The sequence below is a fragment of the Chiloscyllium punctatum genome, chromosome 34 (assembly GCF_047496795.1).
Source record: "Chiloscyllium punctatum isolate Juve2018m chromosome 34, sChiPun1.3, whole genome shotgun sequence".
Taxonomy (NCBI): Eukaryota; Metazoa; Chordata; class Chondrichthyes; order Orectolobiformes; family Hemiscylliidae; genus Chiloscyllium; species Chiloscyllium punctatum.
The window spans coordinates 21273779-21287274 of NC_092772.1; positions in this window are offsets into that span (position 1 = coordinate 21273779).

Genomic DNA, 13496 nt, shown 5'->3' on the forward strand with positions numbered 1-13496 from the left:
ATTCAATTGGGTTAACACAGTTTAGATATAATGTAAGCAGTATATTATTACTGCAGTACCCACAAATGTGTATATCTCATTTCCTGTTTTATAACATGTCCAGCAATTGTATTGCAGCTTTCACTTTGATATATAACTCCCATCAATGTTTGCTCCACCTTACTAGGTTCTGTGGAATCTGAGCGACTTGGGCTCTGGGGAGATTAATGGTAGAGATCATCTCACCACATCCTTTATAATCTTCTCAAACTTTAATTTCTCCAGATCTCCCGTTATGCTGATGGAGTAGAGAAGGGCAATGATTTTCCAACAATGCACTATATTCCCCCAGAGAGCTGAGACAGCTCTAACCTGGGTGGGAACCTTACAACAAGCTGGTAAAGTGTTGCTGCTGCTGTACAGGGTCTTAGTGAGATCACATCTGGAGTAGTGTGTACAGATTTAATCTCTTCAGTGAAGAAATGATGTTGCTATATTGGAAGCAGCTCAGAGATGGTTCCCTCAACTGATTCCTGCAATGAAGGTGCTAGCTTATAACGAAAGGATGGTCAGGTTGATCCAGTAGCCATTGGAGTTTACAAAAAATATGGATGATCTTACTTCAACATAGATGACAGATGTAGTCAACGAGTGAAGCGAATTACACAGATAGTGGAGGAACTATTCCGTTCTCCAGTGTGTTACACAGGAACAACAGGAGGATATTCAAGCCTTCGACCCTGTTACACCAAAACAGGATGAGGCTATTCAGCCCCTAGCGCCTAATATACATTTACAGAAGGAGGCCAATTAGCCACTTGAGCCTATAACAGTAGGACATGCTGCACCAGTATCCTGTGAAACAGCAACAGGATCAGTCCATTCAGCCTCCTCAAGTCTGTAACATAGGAACTGGAGGAGGTCACACAGTGACTGCAGATTGTTACACTGGGATAACAGGAGGCCATTCAGACCCACCGAGACCATTGCAAGGGAATTGGATAAGGATAAAAACTATCTGAGACTTCTTTAATGAGAAAGGAAGAAGGAATTTCGACACGTGTCTGTTGTATGGGAACAAGATAAGACCAATCAATCCCTCGGAACCATCTCCCGGATACATGAGGAGACCGTTCAATATTTCCTTGGAGAAGTATGAGAAGACCCATCAGCCCATCAAAATGTTCGAGAGCAACAGGAAGATTCCATATCTCCCAATCCTCTAAAGGATCAACAGGAGGAGGTCATTCTGGCCTTGGAGCTGACAACATGGGAACACCAGAAAGACGTCAGCCCATCGAGTTTGTATACCAGGAGGATGGTGAGTCCATTCAGCCACACATGGCTCTTACACAGCAACTGGAGCAGATCTCTTAAAAACGTGTGCCCATTAAATAGGAATTCAAAGAAAACGTGAAGGCTTTCGAAAGGGAAGACCTTATAATAATGGTATACATTAGGGACTAAAGTGTAACAATAAACCATTGTAATTTAAGGCAAATTGTTAGAGTCCATTGTTCAGGACATTTGCAAAGTTAAACCACAATCCGTCAGAGTCAACATGGTTTTACAAAGGACAATCAAGTTTGAATTGTTTGCTTGAGTTATTTGAAGATGTCACAAAAAAGGTGGATCGTGGGAGATGGAACATATCTGGTCTTCCTGAAGGCATCAGATATGTCGCTTCTCCAAAGAGTAAGTGGTAAGATCAGACAACATGGGTTTAGGAGTAATTTATTAGCTTGGATGGAGGATTGGTTAACTAACAAAATTGAGTCAGATGGAATAAATGTGTCATTTTATTTTGAAAATGGAATTTGTGGGGTACCATTGATTTCAGTACTCATGCCTCAACCATTTACATTGATTGGATTACTGTACTCGGTTGACGGGAGAGAAAATACAATGCCACATTTTCAGATGACTCTCACATCGGTGGGAAATTACTTTAGAATGATGATGCAAGAGATTTTAAAACTATATGGATAGGTTGCGTGAATAGGCCAATATTTAGCAAGGAAAATTAAAGGGAATAAATATGGGGCTATTCAAGTTGGCCAGGGTAATAGAAAGACAAATTATTATCTAAATGGAGAGAAAGTTCAAAGTGCTTAGGTGCAGAGGGATCTAGGTGTCTGCTTGCATATCACAGAAAACCTGCCTGCAGGTACTGCAAGTAATGAGAAATGCAAGCATAATTTCAGTGTTTATTTATAAAAGGATAGAGTAGAAAGGTAGGGAGTGTTGCTGTAGCTATGGAAGGCATTAGTGAGGCTGCAACTGGAGTACAGTTTGGGTGTCCTGCAGAATGAGGTATTTCCATTGGAGGCAATTCAGAAGAGCTTCATTAGATTGATTCCATATTTGAAGTGTTTGCCTTATGAAGAGCAATTGAGCAGTTTAGGCATATACTCTCGAGTTTATAAGAATGAAAGGAGATCTCATTGAGGTCTGTAACATTCTAAAAGTAATTGAATGTGTAGATATGGAGTGGATTTTTTTTTCATGTGGCGCAATCTACAATAAGAGACTAGAGTTTTAGGTTGGAGAGATGGCAGGAAAGTGGAACAGAGGCCGTGTTGACATCAATGTAATCGAGGGGTTGGATTCCTCACAGATACTCCTTGTTCTTATTCAACCCTTCGACAGTGTTTCACTGGAATGGGGGAGGACTGGGTATCATACAGGAGCAGGTACTCAGGATAAATCCGTCTCAATCAGTTAGACAGAACGTAACCAGTAGGGTCACACAGTGACCAGCGCTGGGTTCTCAACTATTTACAGTCTATATTAATGATCAGGAGGATGGAACAGATATACAGATGCTGAGTTTGGTGATGTCGCTGTGGTAAGCAAGAGAATAAATTATCAAGAGAGGGTGGAGAGTCTGCAAATAGATTCAGAGAGGTAAAGGCAATAGATAATAGTTTGGCAGGTGGAATTTAACATGATATAATCTGTCATTTCATTTACAGGAATAATGGAAGGCAGTATGCTACTGAAATGGAGAGGGTTACAGGGATTAATGATACTCTGTACTGGGGGGTTCACTCAGCCCCGTTCAGACATGGGAGGTTTTGCTCCATCCCTGATCGTCTATTCCCAGACACCCCAAGTGACCCCATTGCTCTCCGTACACATGGAATACTTCGATGTGGTTGATTGGTGATGGGGATGGTGTTTTGAAACGTGCATCAAGGGGACGGCCTTTATCCAAAATATATTCATTCCTTTCTACGTGGAGACCCGATGACGATGGGACTTGCTGACTGCTTCTGAATGAAGAGACGATGACTGCTGCCAGGACAGTGGGTATTCACCGACATGATGTACTGTGATGGGCACACTGTGACATTAATGGAGTGAGAGAGAGCTCCTTTAGTTCCTCTACATCTCCGCATTAATATGGATACTTTGCAGATGCATCGGGAATCCCACTATCCAGTATAGATACAACCGGCAGCTCCCTGCTGAGAGAGAAACAATCTATTTACCTCATCCACCATATATATCCTCCATCACCGAATGGTAACATTGATGTTGAGATACTGGGAGATGATGGATATGTCACCTAGTCCTGTTTGGAAAGTTCTGGATCATAGAAGCTGAATGAAACAATGACCCTCACAGCCCCTGGCAGCACCATCCTCCCCCTGGTGTGAGGCTGCAGGTCGTGTTGAAGGAGGTGACACCGCTCTGTGACCAGCTCCTTGTTCAGTCAGGGTCCCCTCATACTTTGATCCTGGGTTAAGTGGAGTTTTGGAAATTGTTCCTGGAAAATCCGGGGTAGATACAGCAGATCCCTTTCCCCACACACACTCACTGTGTGATTTCAGAGCTTCCCCTCTCTGCAGCCTCTGCTCCATTTGTTGTTCATGTTCCAGACACAGATGCTGTAACTACAGTCCCCAGGTTCCATCCAGAGTTGGGTCACCAAATCCTCAGATCTCCCTGAATGTCTGAGGCAACTTACAGCACAACCTCCAGCAAAACCTCCCCTGACCCTCCACTAAATTTTCAATTGCAGAAGCCAGTCAGAAGCCCCTCACTACAAGTGTTTTCGACCAGACCAGATTCCCTCAAAATATTTCCAGAAGGCCGTTTAGACCCAAACCTTTCCTTATTTTAAATATAGATGTGAAGTGTGCGTTCCAGTTATGTTGTGACTAGTCAAACCACTCGACATTGAGCAAAATATAATCTATTGAAATGCTTTAGTTAAAATACAATCAAAGAAAAGAACGTTTTGGGATAGCTTATATGTTGGAACACTTACACAAACAATAGATACCGTACCTGTTTGGTTTACACCGCTTGGCACAAAGATATATTCAAATTCAATCCTTACAGCAGTTTTCCAATGCAGGGGGAAACAACATCAACAGAGATCTCAGAGAGAAAAGCAGCTGGGGATCATGTATTGAAACTTCCAACCCTTCTGGGATCCCCAGCAGCTTCTGAATGCTGCAGCTAAAAGTAAAATGAGGAAATCTGGTCTGGGAGAGCTGGCTACTGCCCTTCCATTGTTACCACCGTTTTAATGAAACCTAAAATCTCAGTTATTTATTTAAACTGTTTTCAGACAGCAGTTCTGCACCTCTGCCTTTAACACCTCTCTTCAAAAGAAAAACCCAAGAGAAAATAACCTTTTTACAGTGATAGTGTCCTCACAACTCCATCTTTAATAAAATAATCTATCAATACACAAAGGTGGATTCATTTTAGACCTCCTAATCTTCCTCTATTAGTAGACTGAAATGCATATATATTACATTGACTCTGAGCATACAAATATTCACATCTATTTCGATTTCAGTCATTTTACTCCTGCCACAGAATGCCTTTGTCTTTCTTCATCCAAGTCTCCACACTTAGGTTTTATCACCCTGTCGCCTGTATAGTTTCAAACTGAATGGCAGCAATAATGAGCTCAATCGAAACAGACTGGTGTTTTTCTCCCTAAGCTTCTCCAAAAACTTTAAGGGGTTATGATCAGTGATAAAGATTTGTCTCAGGTATGTTATTGGCAATGTAAATCTGAAATGTTGCAATGCCAACACCAAGGCCTCCTTCCCCATTGTGGAATAAATCTTTTGATGTTTCCACTGGACACTCCAACCACACATTACATAATGGAGCACTTCTCATCTCTCCAATAGTCCTTTTGAATGACATAGCTCCTCATGTCTCAGCATAAAAGAATGACATGCTTCTGTACCTCTTAATGCTCTAACCTCTTTACCTGCTACTCTTGGCCTATGCCAGTAAACCTTAACAAGACCTCGCACATTCTTCTCCATCTCTCACAGAAACCAAACTTTGATTTCTGAACTCAATCACCATCATCAGCAGCCATTTCAGCTTCTAATCTTGCCGCTTTAACTCTGCTCTTCCACACGAGCTTTCACGACTGTACGAAGTGAATGGTTGAACTTCTCCAAAATAAGAATCTTTCTAAGAGTGTCTTAGGTTTGCTCTGTTTTTAATACCCTTACCACCTTTCAAAATTACTTTGTTTGATCCTTTCAAACTCAATGTGCGTTTAACCAGAGACTCTCTTTTAGATTCCTGTAACGCTGTCTGTCAGTGTCTGGCCCAAGCTCATATGCACTTCAGATGGCTTTCTACACACCTCATACTCCCCAGATACCTCCTCCGATAGGGATGCAAATACCTATCAGCTTTGGATCAAATAAATTCACATGGTCACTGGTGTCTGCATTTGTTTAGCCACTTTCTCAAATGAAATTCAAAAGGCTTCCCCATCCTTCTCATCAAATTTAGAGAATGCCTGGATGCATTTAAACAGAACCTCGTTAGGCCATTGGTTACAATAGGGTTGCTCAACCACACTACCCTCCTCATCCCACCGACATTCTACCTTCATCTCCGCCTTCTATATCAACTTTCGTCTCTAATTGCTAACGTTTTAAGTTGAAACTCTCTGCTTTTCTTCTATCCTTTTCTCTCTTTCTTCTTCGTTTCCCTTTCTTTTATTTCTACTTTTCATCATAATTCAAACTCTTTCAATTCCTTCTCAGGTTCAAAGACCATCATTTGAAATTGAATTCCAGCCATTTCCAAAGAGTCTGATGGCGGTTCCACTAAACGTAATTGCCGATCTATAGCTGTAATTATCTCTCATTTTCTCACAGACAATCGCAACCCTAACTCCAGGTTGTCTGTCAATTCCTAAAGCTTTACCATCATTACCTTTTGTAAAACCGCCAACTTCACTTCTCCACACCCAGAGAACTGTTAAGGACTGAATCGTTTTACACACAATACTGTTTAAACCAACCAAATTCAACATCCAGAAAAAAGACACTATCAACTACCATACACGACCTTTGAACCCAATAGCCTCCTGGTGCATACTCTCCAGTGTCTGCATGAGCTTATTCTGGATGATTTGGTTTCCTCCCACAATCCAAAGATGTGCATGTCAGGTGTATTGGCCATGATAAATTGTTCATAGTTTTCAGGGATGTGTGGGTTAGTTGCCTTTGTCGGGGTAAATGTGTAATAATAGGGTAGAGGAATGCATCTGGGTAGGTTACTCCTCGGAAGGTCGGTGTGGACTTGTTGGGGAGAATGGCCTGCTTGCACACAGTAGGGATTGTAATTCTAAACCCAATTTGGTATTATCGATATAGAACAAGACAAGAGTCCACAGTTTGCTATAGACGAACCAGACTGCCTCAAACTATTTTAAGAAGGTAGGTTGGATGCCAACCTTTCCTTATTTTAAAGGTAGATGTGAGTTGGGTGTTCCAGATGTCAAACTATTCAAACACAATATATTTAAACACTCTAATGAAAATCCAATTAGAAATGAAGATGAATTTAGAATAATTTTTCTATTGGCAATCGTAACCGAATAATGGATACAGTACCTTCTACTAATGAACTGTTCTAATATATCAACATCCCATAAACACACCCCTTCGCAAAAAGGATCATTCAGACATGCATCCTTTCATACAGTTCTCCAATCCAGGAGGAAACACCATCAAGTGAGGTTCCAGAGAGAATAGCAGCTGTGGATAATTTACTGAAACTTACAACCCTTCTGCGACCCCAAGCACCTGGTGATTGTTATAGCTACAATGTAAAAAAAACTAGAAATCCTGGTCTGTGCCAGCTGGCCATTGTTACTGCTATTTATTTAAAAACCTTAAAGGCTCCATAAGTTATTTACTTGAGCCGTTTTCAATAGGAAGTTTTGCCTTTAAGGTCTCTTACTAAAAAAAGGGAGAAAATAACCTCTTATTTAAAAAGTGACAGCATTGTCAGGCAATTTATATGCGTGGTCCTTTACTCAGTGGGCTTCCTTTTGTTACTAATCGCATGGTCACCTGAGAGTGACAGCCACAGGTACAGACCAAGTTACAAGGATGTTTCTCATAACATCTGAAACACACCTGTCCATGGACCATCACATGGGACATACCGGGAAGTGAACAACAGCTTGACACACCCCATTTCATTATTTCTGAGCTACACAATGCCAGCACTCGATACACTAGGGAGGCCAAAACCCAAGGCCAGGGAAAGAAAGAAAGGGACAAGAGATTCACATTAAAGACAGAAACAGACAGTTAATTAACTGAAAAGATGTTGTGGAAATATGTGGAAAACGTCAGGGCAGTGGGACTAACTGGCGAAGTGAGATCTTCGAGAGTAAAATTACAAGAATGAGAACAATGAATAAAGGCATTGTCAGATCAGCTGAAATGGTTTGTTACATCAAGTTCTCAATCTGCTTCAGAGAACACCACAAACAACATAAACTGGGCCAAGGTGACAGCCCAGCATGGAGAGCTGTGCAGAGCATGCTAGTGTGTTGCTCAGTAAACTGCACTATCTGCACAGCATAGAGAGTATTGCAAACTTTACTATTATATGCTAACTATACTCGCAACAGATTTACTGCTTACAGTGGGAAGGTTTGCTCTCTCTGCGTGTGTGTGTGTTCATCAGAGACTGAGAGAGAGTGTGTGTGTGTGTGTGTGCACGCGATTGGCGTGGTTGAGTGCAAAACTCATTGTTTGAGAAGGAACGCACATGGAGGAAATTATTTTAAATACGAACAACAGGCAAGCTTTTTGTTAATCAGTAGAGAGAACGAGAGAGGTTTCATGGACAAATGAGCTAAAGTGTTTGAGAATGTTAAAATAAAGGCATTGCCAGACACAATAGCAATATCCATCGGCGTGCACATGAATGACAGATGGATGGGAGTTTGGTGTGAGGTTGAATCAGATTTGCTTCAGCAGGTTTGAAGCCCGGAGTGTCAGCAGCAGATTATTGGCTTCATTAAGACTGTATTTCATAGCTCAAGGTTCAAACAACAGATCGAATAAACCAGTGAGATATATTCTGGAGTGGTGAGTATTTCAAGTTAGAAATGTTCAGGGTATGGTGTCAAGAATCAGCTCATGGTCAAAGGGATCTCCCACAGTTGTGACCTGACTGCTTCAGCTGCAGATATTGGCCAGGAAAGGGATGGAAACAGTGGAAGGAAGTGGAGTTTGTAACCAGAAGAGTAGAAAGTGACCTCCATGCTCTTAACAGTAAAGGCAATGAGACAATGCATTGTGGTTCTCCCCTGAAACTGAATAGTTCAACATAGAGACCCGTGAGTAACACTGCCAGAGCAGAGAGGGAGACAGAAATTGAACACCTTCATTAATGTAGTTAGTAGTGGTCTGTAGAGTGAATATCTGGATTGAGAGATTGGATTGTAACAATACTAGTGGCAGGAAGTGTAGACTATATGAAATAACAATAATACACTCATGACCGGTTTATAGAAAACAAAATCTAGATTGTGACACTCACCAGGAACACCAACGATAGCCAGGAAGGGATAATAAAAGTATTGAATAATGTGAAGAGAGAAATATATCCGCGATGATAATGACAACCAATCAAATTCAGAAAGATACCAAACATAATCGGATAAGCTCCTGTATATTGTTGGAATATTCCTGTCTAATGTTCTCTGATTCTGAACCATTGTTGGAATATTTCAGTCTAATGTTCTCTGATTCTGATCCATTGTTGGAACATTCCAGTCTAATGTTCTCAGATTCTGATCTCTCCTCCCCTTCTCTCTGGATCTGCTAATCCCTATCAGTGTTGTCAGTGATGCTCCCGCTCATGTTATGGGTTGACACATTGAACGGAGCCCATTTATCATTAAAAGATGGAAAGCTTCCACTGAGATAATTCGAATCCATGGAGATTGGCATTAATCACAGTCACTGAACAAACAGGCTCCGTTAACCAATTCATCACTTTTCATTTACTGGTTTTGGATGGAATGGATAAGGTTGCTGAGGGATGGACCATAAATCTTTCAATATTTTTAATCTTTTTTCCCCTTGTATATGAGAGTATTAACAGAACACTGCAGCGGTCTATATATGTTCCACTCTGTTTATGAAAATAGGCAGTTATAAAATGACAGATCTGCTGCGTAAAAAAAAACGTCTGGTGGGCACGTTTCTAGATACCTGAAACAAAGTATGGTACTTATTGACCAGTGTGAGGCTACTCCTGGTTTTAATGCCCTGTTTTCAAATCCTTTCATAACCTTGAGACAGAGCATTGCGACTGCTGCTCAGTAACAGGCCAAAGCAATTCTGTCCCTATGGGCCCCTTACAGAGGGATAGGAGAAGGCCATTCAGCCCATATTAACCTGTTGCTACTTGAAAAGGTGGAAAGTTGGAATATTGGCACATTTTGCCAACAGAACCATTCAAAACAAAGAGATTTGTCACTGCAGCTGTATCAGGTGTCACTGAGAGGGCACCTGGAGTACATTGTGTTGTTTGTGTTTCTGTAACTGAAAAGGAATGGACCTCCATCAGATACAGTTGACCGGCTGCTCGTAATCCATAGGTTGCTGTGTCTCGGATCTGTTACACAGGGACAGGAGGAGGCCATGCAGCCTCTCGAGTGTGTTTAGAAGAACTGGAGGAGGCCATTAAGCCTCTTGGGTCTATTACAGAGGGACTGCATTTCCAGTGTAATACAGAGGGACAGGAGGAGCCTATTCAGTCTCTCGAGCCCGTTATAGAGGCACAGGAAGTGTTTATTTAACTTTCAAGTTTGTTATGCATAAATATTAGTTTTAAATTAATTATGGAATCGGAAATACTTGATGTCAACATTAAAGTTCTAACTTTGAACAAGGCCAATTTTGAAAGTGTTAGGTGAGCCCTGTGAAAGGCTGATTGGAATACCCTATTCACAGGTAAAGGGATGGTTGGAAAATGCGAGGCCATCAAAATTTGGTTTCAGAGAGTCCAGAGCAAAAGTGTTCCTATTAGTGAGAGGGGCAAGGCTGGTGGGTGCAGGGAGTGCTGGATGGCTAGATATATTGATGTTATGGTCAAGGTAAGGAAGGAGGCATATATCCGGTAAACAGAGCTGAGATCAAGTGAATCCAGAGAGGTGCATAAGGGCAGCAAGTGTATCATCAATCGGGAAATCGGGCCAGAAAAATGTGGACAAGAGATTGCTTTGGAAATTGGGTTAATGAGGCATTGAAGATATTCTACAAATCCTTTAATGGCAAAAGATTAACTCGGGAGACAATCGGGCCCCTTAAGGATCAGGAAGGCTACCTATTTATGGAACCACAACAAATTTGAGGGATACGAAACAAGTATTTCTCCTCAGTATTTAATGTGGAGGAGGTTACAAGAACGAGAGAATGAAGAAATATGCAATGATACCTTGAAAAGTGTCTATATTACAAGGAGGTGTTGGACATTTTAAAACACATAAAGGTGAACTAATCCCTGGGACCTGATCAGTTGTATCCCAGATGTTTGCGGGAAGCTAGGAAATAGATTGCTTATGCATTTTGCTGATATATTTGTAACATTGATTTTCACAGGTGAGGTGTCAAAAGACTGGAGGGCTGCTAAAATAGCGCAATTATTTAAGAAAGTAAAGAAAAAACAGGTAACTCTAGATTGGTGAGCATGACGTCAATGGTGACTAAATTGTTGGAGGAGATTTCGAGGAAAAAGATCGATATGTACTTGGAAAGACAAGTACTGAAGAGGGCTTTGTACAATTGAAATTACGTCTCACTGACTCGGTGAAATTTTTTGAGGAAGTGATGAAGATGATTGATGAAGGCAGGAGAGTGGATGTTGTCTTTATGGAATTCAGTAAGAAAACCAAAATGTTCTACATGGTAGACTGGTTAACAAGGTCAGACTGCCTGGGATCCAGGGAGAACTCGCCATTTAGGTCCAAACTTTTCTTGAATATTGGAGACAGGGCGTGACAGTGACATTTGTTCATTAAACTTGGAGACCTGAGACCAGTGGCGTGCCGCAAAGATCAATAGTGGGTCCACTGCCTTTTGTCACTGATACAAATCATTTACATTTGAGTATATGAAGTATGGTCAGTAAGTTTGTAGATAATACCAGATTTGGTGGTGTCGTCGACAGTGATGAATGATCTCTCAGACTATAATGGGACTTTGTTTAGGTGAACCGAGGAGTGGCAGATAGAGTTTATTTTAGTTAAATGTGAGGTGTAGCATTTTGGCAAGACATATCAAGGCAAGACATGTAGGTAGGGTCCTGTGGAAAGCTGCCAATCAAGGAGAATTCCATAGAAGTTATCGAATCCCTACAGTGAGGAAACAAACGTTTCGGCCCATCGAGGCCACACCGACCCTCTAAACAGTATCCCACTAGACAAACCCCTACCCTATCCCTCTGAGCCTGCATTTTCCATAGCTAATCCACCTCGCCTGCACATCCCTGGGTACTTTACGCAATTTAGCATGGCCGATCTACCCTTATCTATATATCTTTATACTGTCGGAGGAAAACATAACATCTGTAGGAAACTCATACAGACACGGGGAGAATGTGCAAACTCCACACAGGCAGTCATTCAAGGATGGAGTTAAACCCAGATCGTTGCGCTCTGAAGCAGCAATGCTAGTCACTGAGCTACTGTGTCACCTTGTGGTGCAGGTTCTCTGTTCCTTGAAAGTGCCATCACAGGTAGACAGGTAGATAAATGTCCAGCGGGGGGAGATGTGCAGACCTCACTGGTTTATTCATATATAAACACAGGTTGTTCCAGTTTTCGGAAACACTGTGTTAGATCAGTGTGGGGAAACTTGCTGGAAGTGACAGGATGTGCAGCTCCCATCCAGTTACAGCACCATATCTCCACTGTACCTTGACAAGTTTTGATGCAGATGTGAAAATCATTGCAAGGGAGGGATGTAAATGGAAACAGTTGAAACACCAATAGTTCTGATTAAGGCGAGTATCCCACAAGTATTTAAAGATGAAATAACTGAGATATTATCCGATGAGGTTCTGTGAATGGTACAAGGAAGGAAGAGGGGGTTAGTGATGTTATAGTGGTTGCACTATAAGCCTCCAAATCATCAATGGGAATTAGAGGAACAAATATGCAGGGAAGCTGGTGAGAGTAGCAGGAGCATTAGGATTGTTATAATAAGTGATTTAAATTTTTCTAACATAGACGGGGACATGCAGATGGTTAAGAACTTCGATGGAACGCAGTTTCTTAAGTTTGTTCAAGAAAGTTTCCCCAAGCAGTATATAAAGGGTCCTACACGGGAATGGACACACTCGACCTACTGTTGGGAAATAGGGATGAATAGGTGACGGTGGTAAAGTGGGGGAGATTTTTGGGAAAAGTGACTGGCGTTGTATTAATTTTAAAATAGTTATGGGAGGGACAAAATTGATCCACAGATTCAAGTTCTAAATTGGGGCAAGGCGTATTTTGTTGGAATTAGACAGAGGATTGCAGGGGTTAATTGGAGTAGTTTGTTTTCAGGGAAAAGGATATTGGGCACGAGGGAGGGTTGTAAAAGTGAGATAGCTCGAGTTCAAGGTTTATATATTCCTGTGAGGGTGAAGGGAAAGTGAGGGTGGAAGAGAAAACCCTGGATGACAAGAGATATTGATGCTCTGACCAACAAAAAGGAGGCGTGGTTCAGGTACAGGCAGCTGGGATCAAGGGAATCTCTAGAGGTACACAGGGGATACAGGAGTTTACTGAAGCGGAAATCAGGAAGGCAAAAAGGGAGCATGAGATAGCCTTGGCTGAGAAGATTAGGGTGAAACCAAGTTCACTATAGTAAAGAAAAAGAACAACTAGAGAGAGAATAGGATGCCTTAAAAACCAAAATAGGCACGCATGTGTAAAACTACAAGAGATGGTTGAGGTCCTCAATTTCCCCTCTGTGTTTACCATGAAGAAAGACATGAAGACTTGTGACCTTTGGGAGGTTAATTGTCATATCTTGGTACTGTCTAAATCACAGTAGAGGTGCTGCTGGACATATTAGAATGCACAAAGTCAGATAAATCTCTTTGTCCTGACCAGATATATCCAAGAGCACTGCAAGAGGTGAGAGAAGACAGACGCCAAGGTCCTGGAAGACTGGGCAGTAACAAATATATAGTGCCCTTCTTCAAGAAGGGCTGCA